The 20,959-nt window shown below is 45.1% G+C and overlaps 1 long non-coding RNA gene across 1 annotated transcript; it reads left to right on the top strand.

Annotated features, from left to right (window-relative positions):
• The first annotated feature begins 12,887 nt into the window (after window positions 1-12,887).
• On the top strand, window positions 12,888-18,726 carry LOC309858702. The gene is made up of 5 exons (XR_014308315.1): window positions 12,888-12,976; window positions 15,358-15,462; window positions 15,897-16,046; window positions 17,814-17,892; window positions 18,610-18,726. It is a non-coding gene; the product is annotated as an uncharacterized lncRNA (long non-coding RNA).
• Window positions 18,727-20,959: the final 2,233 nt, after the last annotated feature.

Here is a 20,959-nt window from a genome sequence, read left to right on the forward strand (position 1 = left end):
TTTGCCTTCAGCCGTCTCCTGGGATGCCCGTGGGACCCTTGCCCGTGGTTTCCACAATTAGGCTTCTTGAGATGGATGCGGAGGGACGCCGTGTCTGGGAGGAATCGTCCTTTCGATTTCCCTGCACTGATCTTCCTACTCACTGGTCATTATTCTGAAATGAAACCACGAGCTCTTCATGTCGAGATGCCAATACCTTTCCCCTCAGCCATGCTCCTTGCCTGTCAGCTCATTTGGTTGCAGCCTTCTCACATTTACTTAACTTGATGTATAGGAATAATGGAATATAATGAAAATTCTTTGCAAATGATTGATTTTCTTCTGCATGCATCCACATGGTCCACAGAATGTAGTTATTTTTAGTCTGTACCATTCTCTGGCCATATCTTCAGTATAATGTTATCGTGAGAAAAGATCATGGATTTAGTCAGGGATTCTAAAAATCAGTGCATCCATAATAAGGAAGAACTGTCTGTTCTGGGACAGCCGTTTCCAGGACCCTGCCCTGAAGTCTCCTTCTTGGCACTCCACAGGCTCTTGGCCCATCTGAACTCGACCCTCTGGACCAGATCTGCACACCCCATCAATATGTCACAGCTTCCTGAGCCTCAGGATTTTCACATAAATCTTGTACTATTATTACAAACATTAGATGGGCTAGCAGACACAGGCAAGGTCCTTAATAAATGCTAGTTTTATTTTTAGTCATTTGTCAATGATACAGCACCTTCTACAGACTACGTATTTGCCAGAGGGGAAATTTGCCATAGAGGAATAGTGAAAGTATCCTGACCCTCAAGAGAGGGACAGTCCAGTTGGTTTCAACAGTTGTACTAGTGCATTCAGTAATTTGAGAACCATTCAGGGGGTCCACACTTGCTGGGAGCCAGGGAATAGCTTCCTTGAGTTGATCATTCTTGGCTTATTTGGATCCTGGGACAGATGTTGAAGGACCCAGGCTCAGAAAAGGAGGAGGGCGTCTGAGGCAGAGAGGAATGCATAAGCAAGTTCCAGAAATGGGAGAGAACTTTGGCGTGCTTTGGAGCCTTGTAGGGATCAGAGAATGTGTGGGAATAAGAGAGTGGAAGAGGATATATGGAGGGGTCAGGAGGGACCAGAGTTTGAGGGTTAAATGGACCTGCAAAAGCTAAGCTGCTCAACATGGAGGTCTGAGTTTTGGGGAGGCAGAAGGGTGGATGGGCAGACCCGAAATCTGGCATCTAGGCTGATGGGGTTTGGAGCCAAGACCTCGAGTGTCATCTTGAGGCCCTGAGAGGCTCAGACACCCTTCTGGTTATGGGAGGATCCCAGCTCTGGACCCCGGTTCCCTGATGCCAGCCCCACGCTGCTGCCAGTGAGTGATGGAGCTTTGGGCAAGTCACTATGTGAATTAGAGACTGGGTCTGAAACTCCTTCCTGACCCAAGATTCTTTGATTCACAATGGTTCTACAATACCACTGAGTGAAAAAGTCAAGAAGAATATAATAGTGGATATTTTCTGTTGCTGTGAAAATTTTGTTCCGTGTCAGAGACCTTGCACAGCAGGATTGACTGAGGATCTTGACATCTGGCTACTTCTCAGACAAGACAAATCCTATTTGATTATGGCTACTTAGATTCAGTCAACTTTTGACCAGTTTGTCATTGAGGTAGGGCTGGGGTTCCCATAAGAGGGAAATGCAGAGTGAAGGTTGCCATTGCTTATAGGAAGTGGGGTTGTGTTTGGAAACTTCTGGCCTCCTGTTACTTGATCCATTCGAGAAGAGAAAATTTTCCATTCAGATGTGCATTCACAGTGTGTAGAGCGAGGGATTCTCTCTTGGGGAATGCACCCGTTCCCCAGGGCCTCTCCCAGGATGCCCCTGGGATACAGCTTTGGCGACTTGGCTCAGGTGTGCTTGGTGGCACCACTGATGTCTGCTGTGCAGGCTAGTGTCTGGCATGTCCAGGATGGACTTCCTGGGTCAAGCCTTGGAAGCAGCACACAGGAGCTCTGCTGTCCTGCCTGTCCATCACTGGTTGCTGTGGCTGACTTCTCTTTCTGTTCCTTCACCCTGTCTATTTACCTATGTACCTTTCCTTCAGAGATTACGGCTGTAAGACTAGGCCTGTGTTTTGATGGCTGAGGGCAGTCAACTGAGCGAAGTTCCACACTAGCAGAGCAGCATGAGGAGGGAGAAGCCAGTGTCCAGGCTGAGGCCAGCCAGTCCCTGCAGCCTCCTGCAGTAGCCATCAGTGTCGGGGTTGGCATGCCCAGAGATGCACACCATATGGCTTGGAAGGAGCCCTAGTGGGCCAGACCAGCCAACCTGGTATCTATACCCCCGCTGAGCAGTTCTCAGGAGCTGTAAGACCCAGAGCACCTCTCTTCATTACTGAGCAGCCAGCCCCGGGCCTCCCACGTTGCTGGGACTACTTCAGATAGATTACATCCTCTAATGAGCTCTATCATGTTTGGCATGTGATCTCCGACTGTGAATCCATGGCAGACCCAGAAGATGTGTCCTCCATGGACCAGGGGGCCGCACAGCACTGAGTTTGAGATCTGTTGTTCTCTGCATATAGGAAGAGTCATGGCATCTGTGGTCACCTGAGACCCAGCTAAGGGATACATGGAGCCTGGGGCAACTTTGAGCTGTAGCCCATGGGAGTCTAACTGCCACTGGGTTTTTATGACATTCGTGTGGACAAGTGAGGGGTTTACTGGGCTCATGACACCGAAAAGGGCCCAAGGAATGCAAATTTCCCCAGACACGTCCAGTCCTGAGAGCAGACATCCGGCTTCACGCCCTGTGTGAACTGCATGCCTGTCTTAGAGCAAGGCACGTAGAGATGCCTTGCACAGGCCATGAACCTGACCCTGATTACTGCTCTCCCTATGTTGATCAGAAACACCTCCTTTTGCCCACCAGCTTGATGCCGTCCAACCACACTTCGTATCTCTGTAATCTGAGGCAGAGTGGACGGGCCCCACGACGCGCAGAATGCAGACAGGGGGGGCGGTGGAGAAGCCCGTGCCTTTGGGAGCAGATGGACTGACCACGGGACAAGACCGAGCTTCTCCACGTGAGGCTTTCCTGACCTGTGTGGCGGTGAGCCTACCTCTGGAAAGCAGCATCCCACGGAGGTGTGCCTCCTCTGTCTGACTCTGGGCCTCCTCCCTCTGATCTCAGCCAGCTTCCTTTTCCCCACACATGACCTTCACTTCTGCCCAGAGGGACATGTCCCTTCACAGCGCATACAGTTTCCTGGTATTCCTTTATATTTCTGATTGGAAGAGTAAGGTATGCCCGTTTTAGAAATAAAGAAGAGTATGAATAATAAAGAAGTCACCCTCATATTTTCTTACTGTATTTTGATCCGTCTCACTCTGTGGGTGTGTGTGTTTTGTTAACATATGTTGGACCATCCCCTTTATGCTGTCCTCATGTCCTCCAGAAGCGTCCCTGCCTCCGTACCTTTGGTCATCCTGCTCCCTCCTCACGCCCCTCCCCCTCCCACATGCCTTCTTTGGGACTTGCCACACTCCTGCCCCGCTTGCTCCTTGCAGACCCTCTTCCCTGACCATCCAACACTCAGGACTCCTTCTCTGAGCACCGGAGCCCTGTTTGAGCCCTTTGTCGCATCCTGACTTGTACTGTTCCTCAATTTTGTCCAACCTCTGGGGTCAGGAAGGCACACTTCCATTTCTTTGTGTATCCTGTGGCAGCCAACACTGGGCTACGAAAGGATGCGTTAGTGAGATCGAAGAGGATGTTACTGAAGACTAAAAAAAAAAATGAATATATTCAGAGGAACACTTATCTTCATTAATCATGGCAGTCTCAGCCACTAGCCTCTTTTATGTCCTGCTGGTAAAAGTTCATGTGTTTCTTGATTTTTATTCCCGGCAAACTTGACCGTGGACTTGACTACACTTGGTGTTCTCTCGATCGTGTTGACGGAGACTGGAAACAAGCACTTCCAGCTTCCCGCTGGGTGGACCTGTGCTTGGGAGGGCGGGCACGCGGGGTGGGCGTGGGGCTTTCAGGCCGTCAGCCCCGCTCCCGACTCTCCTCCTTCTCCCTCTGGCTGATGCAGGATGAGGAGCTGGAAGCACACAGGACGGGTGCGGGTGGGGGTGTGATTTTTGTGGGGTAACCACTTTGAAAGACCTTCCTTTGGCTAAAGAAAAAAAAAAATGACAGGATCCTACGCAGCTTTGGTTTGTGATTCCGACATCAGGGCTCCCTGTCGTGGTGGGGGCAGACCCCCGCCCATCTCTCTTAGTGATCTGACCCAACGGAGATCTCCTGGTTACAAAGACGCAGCCTCTGAATTTAAAAACCAAAACCAAAACCAAACCAAACCAAAACAAAACCTAATAAATAATTTGTTTTAGTCACAGGGTGTCACGTTGCCATGTTACTGATTTATTTATTTATTTGCTGTGTTACTTATTATGGAACTAGGATAATATTTAAATTGCTTATTTGCAGCATCAAAATAAACAGTGGTTGGGGCATTTTGGCCAACATGAGGCCGCGCGTGAGGATTCCCCGCCTCTTTCCCCGTCCCTGGCTTCCACACATTCTTCCTTCCTGCCGGGTCTGGGTTCTTTCCCCGGTTGCAATTACTCCATTATGCTATTAAAGTTCAGAATGTGCAACACGCCCGACCCCTGAAGGCATTTGCCAGTCATTTTTCTTTATCTCTCCTAATACCTGTAGCTCCCTTTCTGTGCTGACATTTGACTGCGAGCGTTCTGTACCATCTGCTGGTGAGCTGTCTCTCCAAGGCCAGTGGCCTCTGCACCTCTTAAGGCCACTAATCGGGCCCCTGTCAGATCTCCGAGGGGGGTGGCAGGCAACACAGTGAATTAAATATCAAGCAAATCAGATCAAATGGCAGCCTGGCCCCCCAGGTAAGGAGCAGGCTCGGGGTGGCTCGCGTTTGGACGGGCGCCTGTCCTTCCCCGGTTCACGCAGGGCGCGGACCCTTGTTACATCAAGTGCCCCTCGCTTAAGCCCCACTAATTGGGTAGGATTGCTGCCGTCTGATGAGTCATAATTAGGACGAGACGGCTCCAGCAGGAGCCGTCTTATCGGGCGAAGGGTCAGGGACTAATGACTAGCAGAAGGTAAGGGTTTTGTTGATGCCTGTAGTCTCTGTTGGAAAAAAAAAAAAAAGGAAAAAGAAAAAAAAAAATCCACTCCTGCTGCATTTCTTCCGGCAGCAGGCACTGAATCTTTCCCCTCATTTGATTCAGTGACCTCTCAAGTGCATCATCGCCCTGAGGGCTCCGGGCCGTCCAGCAACTGTTAAGCCCCTTGGGCTGATAATCTTCTCCTACGTTTGCCCTTAACACCGGTCGCCCCACCATTAGCCGCAGCTGCGCTGGTGCTCATTAGAGACGATCGATGCCGCCGAGCTAGAGCCGCCCGCACGTCCGCGCGGCCAGCTCCTGCAGATTTATGGCAGGCCCACCAACGCCTTCCTGGCAGCCCCGAGAAAAAGGGGCTCTTAAAAAAAAATGCAAAATGTGGACGAGGATGAAGTGAAAGTACTTATTTACCTTCCTGGTCTTGGGATGTTGTGGACTGTCCAGAGGAAATTTGGTTTCCGCTGTGATGTGCAATTTTCACATCTTTACCTCTGATGCTCCCTGGGTCAGGCAGGGCCAGAATCGGAACATTTCCTGGGGAGAGAAGGACGGGTCCTGCTGAAAGAGGCGCGTGAGGTGGTATGGACTCTGGGCGCAGTTTTCCGCGTGGTTCCTTCCAGAATAGGGCAAGCTGGGGAAGCCGGCCGTGGTTGCTGGAGTCCTGCTTCTCACCAGAAGGTGCTGCCAGAGAGCCTGGGAATGCTTGCCGCCCTCCTTCCCTAGGAGGGATCAAGGCTCCCAGGGTGCACTGGAAGCAGGAGAGGTCTGGGGAGAGGCGGTGGCAAAGGCTAGAGTCGGCTCTGCTCCTCCGACTTCCGCAGGCCAGCATCCTTCCAGGAGGGCTCAAGTTGCCCACCAGGCTGTTCTTTTGTGATGGGCTGGGTGGCGGCTGGACCTTCCCAAAACGAGGAGCAGCCATGGGCTCTCTCTCCAGGGTGAGCAGTGGGCAGCAGAGGTGCCTTTGGCAGGTGTATGGTTGCTGATCCTTCGCAGTTCCTGCTACCCGTGGGAAGGATGGAGAAATGGGAAATCCCAGGATGGGAGCGGGAGGCCACAGTAGCGGCTCCGCATCAGAAAACTCAAGATACTGGGCTATGTTTTCTGCTGAGGGGCCCAGATCGAATGAAGGGATGTCTTGGCTTTGTCTTCCCACTGAAGAAAATTTTCTAGATGAATGTCCAACAGAGCTGCCCAACAGTTTGATAACAGGGAAATGCGTGGGCTGGTGACCAAGGAGCTCAGGTGGCAAGAGAACCCATCGAGCCCCTGCCAGCAACCATGCCTGCAGAGGACGGGAGCTCTGCTCCTGGAAGTGGGGGGCTCCTAACCAAACTCGGGACAGGCTGGCCCCAGACAGAGCAGAGCTCCTGCACGGGAAAGCCTCCAGCTCTGCTTCCCTGAGTGAGGGATGTGACAAAGCAAGTTTAGAGCAATTCCCAACTTTCTCTGTGTCCCTCGGTCTAGGCCTGAAATGTTTAGTGGCAGAATCTGTAATATCTGGAAAATGGGCCAAAAGAAACTTTCCTCTGTAAGGATAAGCAAAGAACAGGGACTTAGGACAAGAGGACTGCAAGTTCTGAGCAATGGCCTTCCATGCAGTGAAGAAAGAGCGAAGACCAGAGGACTCCAGAAATTGGCTAGTTTCTATTGTTAACAAAATTTAGAGTGACGTTGCACCGGTGAAATCAGAACAGGATTTTGTCAAGGTGGCAGAACTCAAGACCCTCAAAGGCACAAATAAATAATTGCTGAATTTAAAACTGCAGGTTTGGGAAGAAGAAGAAGAAGAACAACAACAACAAACCCAAAACCCAAACCTCCTCAAATCCTCTACAGTTTTGCAACTAGAAAGTTGCACCAGTGAGGCAGGAGATGAACTTGAGAACTTAGGGAAACCCAGAGAGAAGGGACAAATAAATAAAGTGATGAAGGAGAAAGTAGGAGACCTGGAAAGACAAAGGATCCAGGGCGCCTGGTGGCTCAGTGGGTTAAGCCGCTGCCTTCGGCTCAGGTCATGATCTCAGGGTCCTGTGATCGCGTCCCGCATCGGGCTCTCTGCTCAGCGGGGAGCCTGCTTCCCTCTCTCTCTCTGCCTGCCTCCCTGCCTACTTGTGATCTCTCTCTGTCAAATAAATAAATAAAATCTTAAAAAAAAATAAAAAGACAAGAGATCCAATATATGTATAATGGGAATTCTGAAAGAGAGAGTCGCAAGAGCAGAGAGACCAAAATAACGATCACCAAGGAATCCTAAGGGCTCGCTGAGTAGTGGCACAAGGCATGGAACTTGAATTTCAAGGTGGAAGCAAATACATGCGTAGGCTGAAAAGTAATTTACCTGCCAGGAAACAGGAAGCCGCTAGAGTTAGCTCATCTGCCTACAGAATGCCAAGTGTGTTTCACTTTTACTGGAACCCCAGCTCTCACACTGTTCTGCTTAAGATTTCCATTTTTAAAAAAAAATTTTTATTTTGTTCGTTCCTTACTGAAACAGTTAACCTGAAAAAAAAAAAAAAAGGTCAATTGCAGTCCTCCTCATCTCCCGTCATAATTGGGATACTTCAGAGAAAAGTAGACAGCTGGTAGCCTTCTCTGCAGCGATGAAGACAAGATGACGCATCAGTGTTTACAGAACTTTTATAGAAAAATATTTTGACCCAAGTACTCTCTACCATCTACTCTGATTTCTACTCAAAATGTGTGATTTTTAAGTGGCATCCAGTTAGCTTGTAAGGTCCATAAGATTGCAAGGACGTGTACCCTCTCATCATCTTCTCGCTCCCTAGCCCCAGAAGGTGCTCCCGACACGTACGCTGACTTAAATGGGTCACCGCAAAGGATACTCTCAGAGAGGAAAAGAACCTGGAAAACAGACCGTTCACATGTCCTTTTTTGAAAAATGTGCACAGTGCAGCCAAGTCCGGCAGGATGGGGGAATCACAGGGTAACAGAGAAGAGATAAACGTCAGATTTGGTCAACACGTAGAGTTTGAATAACTCGTGTTTGTATGATGAAAAACAACCCCAATACAAAAAGGAAATATTGAGAGCAAAAACTGGGTAACTTAGGCAAATAATATAGTATTAATGATCTGGTCTGTGCTTTCAGATAATAGCGAAAATTGGCAAATCAGAGAGGGAGAAAACAAATGCATGCTACATTTTTGTTTTACTTAGAAAACGGTGATAGATAGTATCCCAGGGCTAACAGTGACCAGGGAAAAGTATGTGACATAAAAAAAAAGAGGTGTGAAAATCACCACACATGGAGCAAAAACAGAATTTACAGTGTCCAAAACTCTGAACAAAACAACAAAATAAAAGGGCTAATAAAAATCATTTTTATCAAAAGATAAAATGGAGTGAAAAGAAAGTATTAAAAAAAGACTTATCATAGTAAGTCTAGAGATAAATATACAAAGGTCAAACTCCCCAAATGATAGGCTTTCAGGTTTGATTGAAAACAGAATCACATTAGAACCTATTGATAAGAGACACAGAATTTTAAAGACTTTGGAAACTTTGATAAATAATGGTTGACCTAAGACATATCAGGTAAATACCAATGAAAACTGAGAAGTGGTAGCAATATTAATATCAAATTAGAGTTTAGTTCCAAATGATAGATTTTTATGTTGCTAAAATGTAAAATTCACCATGAAGAGACATACCTATTGCACATTACATAAATAATGAACACTTACATGTAAAATATTCTTATTAGAATGCCTAAAGTCAATTAAAAATGTTAGAAGAAAGTGACAAAGGCATAAGTGATAGGAATCATAAGTGAGTGGACTTCACATGAACAGGAGTGGATGAGACAAGTTGACAAAAATAAGCAAAGAATTGGATCATATATTATAAATAGAGCTTATTCAATATTTTACAAAGTATAGTGAACTTTATATCATTGGAAGAAAGAAGATGATGCCCATGTTATGTTTGTAAAAGTTGATGACAAAAAGAATCTTAATCATAAGGAAAAATTTAATGTATTTTCTTCAACAAACTGTACAAACTGAATCCAGAGCTGTAATAAAATAGTAAGTTTAATAACAATGTAACACAGACCGCAATACACTTAAAAAATTAAGATAATACTCTTCTAGTTCCCATTATATAAAATAGGAATTTAGTCTATAATTCCAGAATACTTACAAAATAAGGACATATAAAGCATTAAGGGTTGAAGCTCAAAGTGAATTCAAGGTCAAATACATCAAATTAAGTGTATTTGTCATGAAACCAGAATAAACAACAATGCACAAAGTAATAAGCCCTTAATTTAATATTGCTTGTAAAAATCTAAGATACTAGATATATAGATATATTAGATATAAGACTATATCTTATATAATATATACTATCTTATATAGATATAAGATATATGTAGATATACTAGATATAAGATTAAAAATCTAAGATATTAAGTTCAAGGAATGTTCAAAAAATGAAAGCAAGAAATATCACAAAAGAGAAACTTATGAATTAGGACATAGTAAGCAGTAAAGTTAAGAAATTCAAGAACTTTAAAAATAAGCAATACACATTAAAATACATTAAAATAGATAAACCGTTGGCACATCTGATTTAGGATAAATACATAGAAAAGGAGGAGTAAGTGAATGTGACTGAGGAAACAAACAAAAATAAAATACTAGGATATCTCCATGGTAATAAAAACTATAAAGAAATACTGAGAAGTAGCATGTACAGTTGACCACTCAGTGACTGGAAGATTTTTCTGAAGAAAATAAAATCTCCATGTCTGACTATAAAAGGAGAAAAATTCTATGGGTTAATAATCTAGGAGAGTAATTTCAGATGCTGCTTATGGTTTAATTATTATACCTCTGTGAGATCTTAAAATGAATCTCTTTGTCAGCCCCTCTCCATTATTATTCAGTATTTTGCTCCTTCTTCCAGAATAATTTTAGAATTCTTTAGAGTTTGGGGGTGAGGGATTTCAGTCCTGTAAGAACAAATAATTCCCCTGCTGTATGAAAGATTGCAAAGCACAGGGAGAAAATGTTTCCTGGTGCATTTTACATAGCCAGCTGGGGCTTGAATCTAAAACCTTTAAGGCAGAAAATTCCAGACCCATCTCACTGGGAAGGTGAAGCTGGAACAGTGGGTGGGGTTGGCCCCTGGTGAGATCAGACTGGAGCCATCGAAACAAAGAACAAAAAACCTTAAATAATATATAACAAATTGAAAACAACAGTTTCATATACTATGTAGATCTATTTCAGAGATGCAATAATGTTTTAATATTCAGAAATCCATTAATAAAATATATCACATTGGTAGATTAAAAGAGGAAAAACTTAAATAAATTCCCAGAGGACACTTGATAAAATTCAACATCGATTTCTAATAAAAACTTAATAAGCCAGGACTAGAAGAATGTTTCCTTGACATGGGAAGACAATATGAGATCTGCAGCAACATCACATTTAATGAGGACTCTCCATAGGTCCTTGAAAGTCTGGAGCAGGGCAGGGATGCTACTATTCCTTCGTTAGGGACATCATTCTAGAAATTCCAACAAGTGTGATAAGACAGGAAACAGAAATCATAAGATTAACTTCTAGAACAGACAAAAATCTACATGTGGTATGATTAGATGTCTAGGCACCCTAAGAGAATATTTTAAAGAAAATAGTTGGCAGAGTTTCTTTTGAGAGTTGCTGTACGAATCAATCGCTTTCCTATATTCCATTAAAGATCAGCTGGGAAGTAAAGCAATACAAGGTTTCCAATCTCTAAGATCAATATAACACACTAAATCTTAGGAATAAACCTAACAAAACGCGCAGGGGTCCCCATGAAGGGAAGCAGGTTTTGAGAGATGCCAACCAAGACTTGAGTATGTAGAGATACAGACCTTGATACTGAATAGTGGAAAGAAGCCACATTTCCCCAATTTAACTTACGCTTTTAGGACAATTCTTATCAGAATTCAAATTTAAGGTTGACTAGCTTATTCTAGAAGCTATTCAGATATTGAATACTAAATCAGAAGGAGGGCACGAGAGAGGGTTTGAGAGGTATTCCACACTCAGTGTGTGGTGGGGGCGGGCATAGGAGGAGACCGGTGGACAGGTGCCCACTCACCCGACGTAGGGTACTTGTGGATTTCAAACACATAAGGGAAGTTTGATTGCTCAGTAAATGATGATGAGATAGCTGGTTGATTATTGGGAGAAGTGTCCCGCTCTCACCTCTAGATGAAAATTCATGCTGTGATTAAAGAGGTAAATACAAGAGAACAAATGGACTTTGAGTTCTAAGGGCTACACTTCTGTCTGCTTTCCAGGTAGGGAGGGAGAACCAGGGAGAAGCCCAACAGGAGCACGACAGAGAGTTTTTTTTTGGTAAAAATTGGAAAATCCCCAACACCAAGTTACACCCTAAACAGTCTTGACAAATGGGGACACATTGTAGCAGACTGTTAAGTAAAGAATGATCACCTTCAAATACATAAAGAACTCTTACAATTCAGTAAAAATTTGGGGGACGAATGCCCCAAAACATGAAATAAGAACTACTGGTACTCAGTAAGCATCTCCAGAAATATTCATCCTATTAAGAATGAAGGAAATACAACTTTAAGTAATAACAGTTATATTGGCTGATCAAATTAATAAAGATTTCTGAAAGAGGTAATGCCCAGTGTTGGCAAGGTGATGGGAAAACAGTAATTCTTACGTATTTGTATATGAGATTTTCCAGAGGTGAAATTGACAATATGAATTAAAACTTCAACATTATTCTGAGACCCCGGACCTGGGGCACATATCCCAGGTAAAGAATTACCGAACCATGAAGGGTCACGTGTGGGGGTGGGGGGTGCAGGGATCCGTGGTGCTCATTATAACCCCCAAAAAGGAGGAACAGGGTAAAGACCCAGGGAGAGGAACAGGTTCACTAAATTGTGGACCATGAAAGGCTACGGAGCACTAAGCTGCCATTAAAAACCACGTTCTCAGCAACGAAGCACACACAGCAATAGTCACAATATATTAAATAATAAAAGTACGGGGCGCCTGGGTGCCTCAGTCGTTGGGCGTCTGCCTTCGGCTCAGGTCAGCATCCCAGCATTCTGAGATCGAGGCCCATATGGGGCTCCCTGATCGGGGGAGCCTGCTTCTCCCTCCCCAGCTCCCCTGTGCTTGTGTTCCCTCTCTTGCTATCTCTCTCTGTCATAAATAAACAAAATCTTTAAAAAAATAAATAAAATCGTCAAAGTAGGTTGCAAAATGTTAGATACGTTATCATCCCAATGTTGCAAAAGTGGTAGCGACGCCCAGACAGAAGACAGAAGGCGATACAGAGCTCACTTCCTTCTCTTGGGAATAGGAGGAATTTTTATTTTCTTCTTCATCCTTTTCTGAAGTCTTCAAAATATATGCTATGACACTGTGTGATATATGCAAGTCGCAATCATAATTATAATAAAACATTTAAAAGCTTCATAAGGGAAACAGTCCTGGTCTTGTTACCTGGTGCCCATCTGAACGGAGCAGCCCAGGGTTCCAAGAATGGAAGGTTTGGCGTGCGTTCTCTCTGGACTTCTCGCTCTGTTTCTCTCTTTCCCTCCGTCTCTCCTTCCTGTCGGTCTCTGTCTTTCTTCCTTTCTCTCTCTCCCTCACTTCTTCTCTCTCGCTCTCTCTCTGCCTCTCTCTCTCCTCTCTCTGCCTCTCTCTCTCCTCTCTCTGCCTCTCTCTCTCCTCTCTCTGTCTCTGCGTCTCTCTCCCGGCTGCCAGTCACTTATCTCCCTCTGGCCGTTCCCAAATGGTCCTGGTTTCCAGTTTCTTGGCTCAGAGGTAGCATCTCCTTACTTAATGTCTGACTCCCTCTTTTTATATCAGATCGATTTTCCTTCTCAGGCTTCCGGCATCCTGGCTTCATTTCCTGAGAAAGCTGTTCCCGAGTCACAGACAGTGCCTTGCCTCCGCCCTTGGAGTCCCTGTGAGGGAGGGAGGAGATGGAATGTTCTCCCCTCCTGGTCGTGCTCTGCTCCGTCCTGAGGGGCCCACTCGGGCTCCTGATTCACGCTGCTTGTTCTGGGCGTGAATGAACTAGGCTGCCTCATTGACAGAAATCTTGAGTTAGAATTGCCAGACTTCCCAAACAGAAATACACAATGCCTAGTTAAATTTGGCTTTTGATGAACAATACATAATTTTTAGTATAAGTAGATCTTAATCGTTTCATGGGACGTACTTACCCCGAAAACAAGCATTGTGTGTGTGAAATTCAAATTTAACTGGGCAACCCCTATTTTATCCGATGACCGTACCCCACAAGTGGGTCAAATGCCAAGATGACCTCCTGTGTTACCTTGGCCTAAGTCACTCTGTCTCCAGTGGGTTCTTTATACTCCACCGTCCAGTGTTTGAGCAAACACAGTCATCTCCTGATGGGTCTATTTGGGTCCTGCCCATGGCTAGTCATCAACTGGCTGCTGAAACACGAGAGCTTGGCCGTTCCTGTCTGTAATCGAAAATGGAATAGCCACCAAGTTTCATAAGCAGAGAGAGAAAAATTAAGGAGCTGAAGAATTAATGGAAATGGTTGTTGTTGTTTTAAATATTTCATTTTATTTATTTGACAGACAGAGATCATAAGTAGGCAGAGAGGCAGACAGAGAGAGAGAGAGCAGGAAGCAGGCTCCCCACCGAGCAGAGAGCCTGATGTGGGGCTCGATCCCAGGACCCTGGGATCATGACCTGAGCCGAAGGCAGAGGCTTTAACCCACTGAGCCAGCCAGGCGCCCCATGGTCTTCGTTTCGTGAAGGAGAGTAGAACGCTGGCCTCATGGATGAGCTTCTTTTCCTCTACTGGGGTTAGTAGAGTCGATGCCCGTCACCTTGTCTCTTTCACGGAGGGGTCTGTCGCTCTCCCTCGTGGACACACGCTGGACCGGGAAACACGGAGTGCGTGCCAGAGGGGTGCACGGGACGGCCTCTTTCCAGGCGTGCAGACCCTTGTGTTTTAGCTCTTCTCTCCGCTGAGTGGAAATGATGAAACTGGCAAGATAGACCTGGGAAGAATCAGGAAAGTATAAGCACGGGAGGAACCATGAGCATCAAAATCCAGCTGGTGTCACTTTTTTCCAGTGATTTTAAAAATGATTAGAGGAAGGGGCACTGCTTGTTACAAATTGCTCTAGGATAGAAGCTGGCAAATGAAGCTTTTGTTTGCAGCAACCACCTCTACGGTCGTTCGTGCTCCTGAGTTCGGTCAGAGCCAGGGCAGTGCAGACGCCCTGTGTGCAAGGCTGGGTTTGGCATCCTGGGGCCCGAAACCCGGGGAAGGCATGGTGCCCAGCACCCCGCTGGGGACGTCGTTGGGTCCCTTCTACCGAGACAGCAGAGGCATGTGGTCCCGCCTCTCTCCTGGCAGGAGGCGTCTCTTCTCCGGGAAGGAGCCTGTCCCAGAGCTGTCCAGAGCAGACCATGTTTTATTACCTCTCCGGCTTCTGGTTGCCCGCCAGGAGCTGGAGCAGAAGTGCCAAAATGCTGTAAGAAATCAGATCACGGAGAGCGGCTGCTCACATGGCATTTCCAGCTGTTGGCTCTGCAGCAAAGCTCTTTGTAAATTTTGTAAGAAAACATGCTCTCAAGAGGTTTCCATTTCAAGTTGGCAGCCTTAAGTCAGGAGAGCTGGAGTCAAACTTTTTAAGGAATGTCTGAGCTTGGATCCTGCTCTGTCTTTAGCTTGGTCTCCAAGTTTTGGGGCCTCGGATTTGGAAGCGCTGTGGCTGGCTGATAATGGGCGAGCTTGAACATGCCCGAAGGGGGAGCAGGGCGTGAGGCTCCCATAATACCCTCTTTGGCTTCAAAGGGCACACCGCACGCCCAGGAGATGATTTATGGAGCCCGGTTAGGGAAGAGATTAGGGGCATCATTTAAACACAGCTCTGGTTTTCTTTCTTCTGGGAAAGTAGCCTCTTTTCATTCAGAAAAAGGTAGCAGGAGTTCTATTTAGCATATCCAATTTAAGTCATCTCTGGGCTCTTGAGCTCTTTTCCCCAAATCATTGTGCTGATCCTCTTCTGGCCCGACCATCCAATTCTGACTTCTGGGCTGGTCGGCTACGCACCCGGCTGTAGCTGGGCTGCTCTCTAGTTAACACCCGATTTTGACTCCTCGTGTTTTTACACGGACATTTTTTCATCTTTCCTTTCATTTATCTCTCTTAGTCTTCTTGTTTTCCTGAGTTTTGCCGACGGCGGATTGACAGTGACTGACACCATGCAGAACCAGGTGGCAGGTGGCAGAGAAGGAAACTCAGCTGAAAGAGAAATGTGGGGTCTCCTCGTCCCCCGACCCCTGAAATGGCCCTCTGGTTAGAAAGGTGGTGAATCCCGAGCTGTGTTATTTTTATGATTCCGCTCGTGGGAGGTTTGCACATTTTAAAAACGTTTGAATTTAGGAAGTCCCAAACTTTGCTGCATTTAATACTTTTGTCTGGAGAATGTCTTCATCCATAAAAGCAAATATTTTTCTCTGGATAGAGTCTGGGAATGATGAGATATTTCTGTACCGCAGTGTGGTATACGAGATTATAAACTTCCCAAACATTAAAATCAAGCACTTCTGGAGGGACATTAACTCTTTCAGGCCACTTAGATATCTCCCCAAGTGCCCGTCATAAATCCAGGAAACTACATTGTCACTGTTCTATTCAGGAATAATTTTGCTCCAATGCATTTCTGCACCATACATAATTCTATTTTAGGGAGTAAAGATGTTAACTTATGTCAGGAGAGCCTGCTGATTGGTTCTGTCTCGCACGGTATTATTTTAAATCGATGGCCGCGGCTGCAAAATCAGATAATTTCTCAGAAGACTTGCATGGAAGCATATTCTACGGTTGTTTATGTTTGAGGTGAGAGCTTTCGATTTGAATCATTGTTCCAAAATAGATGAATGTCACGTGTGATATCAGTTAATGTACATCAGGCGTTTGGGGAAACTGAACCAAAGTGGAAAATCAAGCTCCCCAAAGAGTTGCTTCCAGTGGGAACTTAATCTCTGGTAAGCAGGAGAAGCCAGCGTCCGGGGTCGGGAGCAATACCCGGGGACAGAGCAGATGGCTGCCTGCCCCCAGCCAGGAAGACCCAAATGGAGCAGCGGACTCCAGAAGCCAGGCCGGGGCAGACAGGCACGCGGAGGGAGAGTCAGGCGGCAATGTTGGAGGGGTCGGACCAGTGAGTGCATCGAGGTTTGCAGAAAGCCCCAGACAGACAGACGGAGAGAAGGAGGTATAATCACATATTATTTCTCAGTCCTCAGACTCCACGAGAAATTGGAATTCTGAAACATGTCTTGGGAATTTGTAGATCAAAGCCTCTGGATTCCGCCTGGGAAGTTGCCCCAGAAAACTAGTTATGAGGGAAGAAACCGGCATAGATTGGCTAAGTAGATGGCATTCTCTTTTTCCACAGCCAAAGGCAAACGTCTTCGGGACGCTCGCCTGACGTTAGCGAGACCCGGCTGTCCTCCCGATTGGCGTGTAACGTCCTTGGCACGACAGTGACCTGCGACGGTGCCCCAAAATGACTCAATTTGTTTCCCAGAAATAAGAAGGGATAGACATTGTTGGAACCCTTTCAACTCCAGGAGGGGAGGAGTTTCAAGTTCCAGGGAGGAAAAGACTGGAACACTTTGTCACATCTGTGTGGAAATTGGCGGTCCAAATGAGCACGTCCCTTTCCCTGGGCCTCACCGGGGAGCAAATCTCATTAGCTGTGTGTGTGGGACACGGGTGGTGCGAGGCGGACACACCTTTCAACAGGCACAAAGCACGGGAGCAATTAGGTGTGACTGAGACACAGCAGGTAACAGCCAGAGGACGAACACGCCGGCTCCGAGTTCCGGAGAGTGTGTGGCTTGACTCCGCGCTGCGGATAATGAGGAAACATCCTGTCGCAAGAATTGCCACCATGTTTTAGGTAGACACTGACAGTTTCACAAAGGCCACCAGGAGGGGATAAGCCTTGGAAAATCTGAACCACGAACGTGGAGACTCCAATCAAATTGTCAAGCCTCACAGCTGTAGACAGCGTGGGGGCGGCAAGAGGACCAGGAGTCTGGGTCGGGAGGCGCCCTGCTCTCTCCCCCTCTGCCCCTCCTTCTGGAAGCCCTCTCGGCTCTCAGGCGCTGGGGAAAAGCCAACAACAACACCCTTCCCTCTGACACCCCGCTGCAGAGCTAACCCTCTTTGTCCGTCTCTTAGATGCGCTGATTTTTATGAACAGAAAGATATTTTTCCCACTGTTTTTTTCAGGGCCTGGGAATGTCCCCCAAAGTTCATAGCTAATAAGTATAATACATTGATAAAGTGAGATCATGAGATTTGGGGCTAGCAAGAGTGATTATCTCTCCAAATTTTTGAGACGTACATAATATAAAAATTAAATGCCAGTGCAATTAAAGGAATTTTTTTTTTTCAGCATCAGAATTACTGAAAAGAACACACACGTGGACATGGGGTTTGTTATGAATAATTCCTAGATTCCTGGGATCTCTGAAGCCCTTTTCCAATCCTAAATTAGAACAAAGAACAGGTTGCCCACCACGGTCGGTTAGGGTGTTACTAACAGTAGATGCCAACTAACGGGCTGGTGGTGGTCTCTCTCTCTCTCCCTTGCAGAGACGGAGGATTACATCATTACGTCACGCACATCTCTTGTAGGGTCGGATGTTGCTTGCTTTGGAGACATCATTTCTCGGTCAATGGAGAACGGAACATTCTGGGAGGGGGAGGTGGAAGCGGGCTGACCCAGCCCACTCCCCAGATCTCCAGCTTCCTCAGTAATTCACTTGCTCTTTGAATCAATTTAGGTCTCTGCAGCTTTGTCCCAATGTAGGAACTTTCCCTCCACCCTTGGCCCCCAGCCTCCCTGTGACTTAGTCACGTATTTATTTGGGCTTTGCGATTTTTATCCCAGGCATGCCGGGAGAGGAGGTAACTCTACCCATGCAATTTTCCAGAGCGTGTTTCTCTGTTTGAGATGGTACCTCCTTCTCTGTTTCCCCATCTGTCCATGGGGGTTCGAGAGCTCCCTCCTGAACCTCTAGAAGGTCTTTTGCATAAGCCAGGCATGTCCCACTGCCGACCTCGGCCACACTAAATAATCAGTCATATTCTTGTTAATACTGTTTATTGGGGCACCTGGGGGGTTGGGTCAGTTGAATGTCCAAGGTCTCGGGGTCCTGGGATGGAGCCCCACATCTGGGTCCGTGCTCAGCGGGAAGTCTATTTAAAGATCTCTCTCCCTCTCCCTTTACCCCTCCCTCTGCTTGCTCTCTCTCTCTCTCTCTCAAATAATCAAATAGATCTTTAAAAAAATACTGCTTTATTACACAGGGCAACTGGTCATAGTACTAGCTCATTTAATTTTCTTTGTTGAGGTGCATGCTATATTAGTCTCTACCCACATTCACAGTGAATGAACCAAAGTACCGAGGGGTCGCTGTGATGACCGCTGACCCGGGGCTGCCCCCACCGCCCAGCTGGCCCAGCTGCGGTAGGCAGAATGCTGGCGTCGGCAGAGCTTGGGCCGGACCAAGCTGGACTTGATTGGAATCCAGGGGCCGGACCAGTTCAGGCAAGTTATTTATTCAGTCTTGGCCTCTGTTTCCTCTATGAGCGGGCGATAGCAAACGACCTAGGTCATCGGCCTCTCTGGCACGGAGCAAACCCTCGCCTGGTGCTGCCTGTCCTCCTGGGAGATGGATTTTTACTAGTAGCTACTTAATTCTCTACTTTAAAGACTCACTTCTAAAATGGTAAAAGTAATTTATATGAACTACAGAACAGTTTGGAAAACCTGGAAAACAAAGTTGAAAAAATAACAGAATCTGACTACTTAGAAGTGAATTTTTGTATATTTGCGTCTGCTTGTGTTTTTAAAGAATGTTTTTAGCCTTAAAAAAAAGAGAATTTTTTAAAATTAATTTATTTATTTTCAGAAAAACAGTATTTGTTATTTTTTTTTACCACACCCAGTGTTCCATGCATTTTTAACCTAGTTGTGATTGTACTAGAAGTTCAATGTCCGGCTTTTTTCTGTTCAATCAAAATTCTAACAGAAATATTTTATCTTTTTATTATTTTTTTTATTTCTTAAAATGTTTAAAAGATTTTACTTGTTTATTTGAGAGAGAGAGGCAGAGAGCGAGCCAACACATGCAGCGGGGGAGGACTGAGTAAAAGGGAGAGGCAGGCTCTCTGCTGAGCAAGGAGCCCAAGTGGGGCTCGATCCCAGGACCCTGGGATCACGATCGAAGCCCGAGGCAGGCGCTTAGCTTAATAGGCTGAGCCACCCGGGTGCCCTATATTTCATCTTTTTAATTAAAAAAGTACTTAAAAACATACTTTGGTGAAACAATAATATTCTAATATATGAACAAACGTAAGTTTGGAGTTTAAAATACCACATTCATGTAAGGTTTACTTTTTTATTTTATAAAAAAAGTGTTACAACTAATCTTGGGAATGGAACTTTTCTGTGTGTTTTGGATTCTTTTTTGAGAATTCATTAGTAGTTCTGGTATGACTGGGTCATAGGTTATAAACAGTGTTAAGGCTCTGATGAACAAGGCCAAATTGCTTTCTGAAAGGGTTGTTCATGCAATTATGTCCCAAGTTTGAGAATCCATCCGACGGTGTTTCATATCTCCTATTTCAACTTACTTTTATTAGGGTAAAATTTAAAACTAATAACACTTAGGCATTTTCAGTGTATATCCAATGAGTTTTGACAAATGCATGTAATCTCTCTCTCTATTCCTGTGTGTATACATACACATAGAATCATGATACAGAACATTTTCATCAACCCACAATTTTTTTGGCGCTCCTTTCTGTTAATTCTTTCCCCTAAGCATGCTTGGCTCTAAATAACCACTTTTATGCTTTTATTATCTTTTTGGTCATGTGAGCTTTGCTTTTTCTGAAGTTTCATTTAAATGGAATCATAGGATATGTGTTATTTTTGTGCCCGGCTTCTTTCACTGAGCTGGATACTGTCTTTATTAATGTCTATATCCCTAGTTATTTTGCTTTTTTCTGTGGAGTAGGATTCCCTTGTGTGGATCTAACCACAATTGGTTTATCATCTCTCTGTTAATAGATGTTTGAACGTTGCCAGTTTGGGGCTATGATTTCCGAGTAAGTCAGTTCCCAACATTTATGTACAAGCCCTTTTGTGTGCCCATGTTTTTATTTCTCTTGGATAAATATTAAGGAGTGGGATTGCTTTAATTTAAATTTCTTTAATGATTAATAATGTTGGACATTTTTCATGGGTTTATATGGTTTTGTTATCTTCTCTTGTGAAATGTTTGATCAAACCTTCTGTCTACCTTTTTTTCTTTTTTGAATAAACCGACTTGTCGTTTTATTTTTGGGGTGCAGGAATTCTTCCACTAAATTCTTTATTGGATAATGTATTTTGAAAACTATTTGTCCTTTCTCCAATTCTATCACTAGCTTCTTAATTTTCTTATCAATGAACAAAGGTTTTTAATTAAAAAAAAACTTATTGACATATAAAACATATACCATACAATTCACCCTTTAAAATGTATAATTCAGAAGTTTTGGTATATTCAGACAGGTAAACAACCATAACCATTGTCAATTTCAGAACATTTTCTTCACTTGAAAGGAAACTCTGTACACTTCAACTATCCTAATCCTATGCTCTCCGAGGCCCCCTTCCCTGCCTGACCTGCCCCACACTCTGTATCCGTTTTCTTACTCTGGATGTTTCATATAAATAGAACCATTGT

Source organism: Mustela nivalis (assembly GCF_964662115.1).
Source record: "Mustela nivalis genome assembly, chromosome: 2".
Lineage (NCBI taxonomy): Eukaryota > Metazoa > Chordata > Mammalia > Carnivora > Mustelidae > Mustela > Mustela nivalis.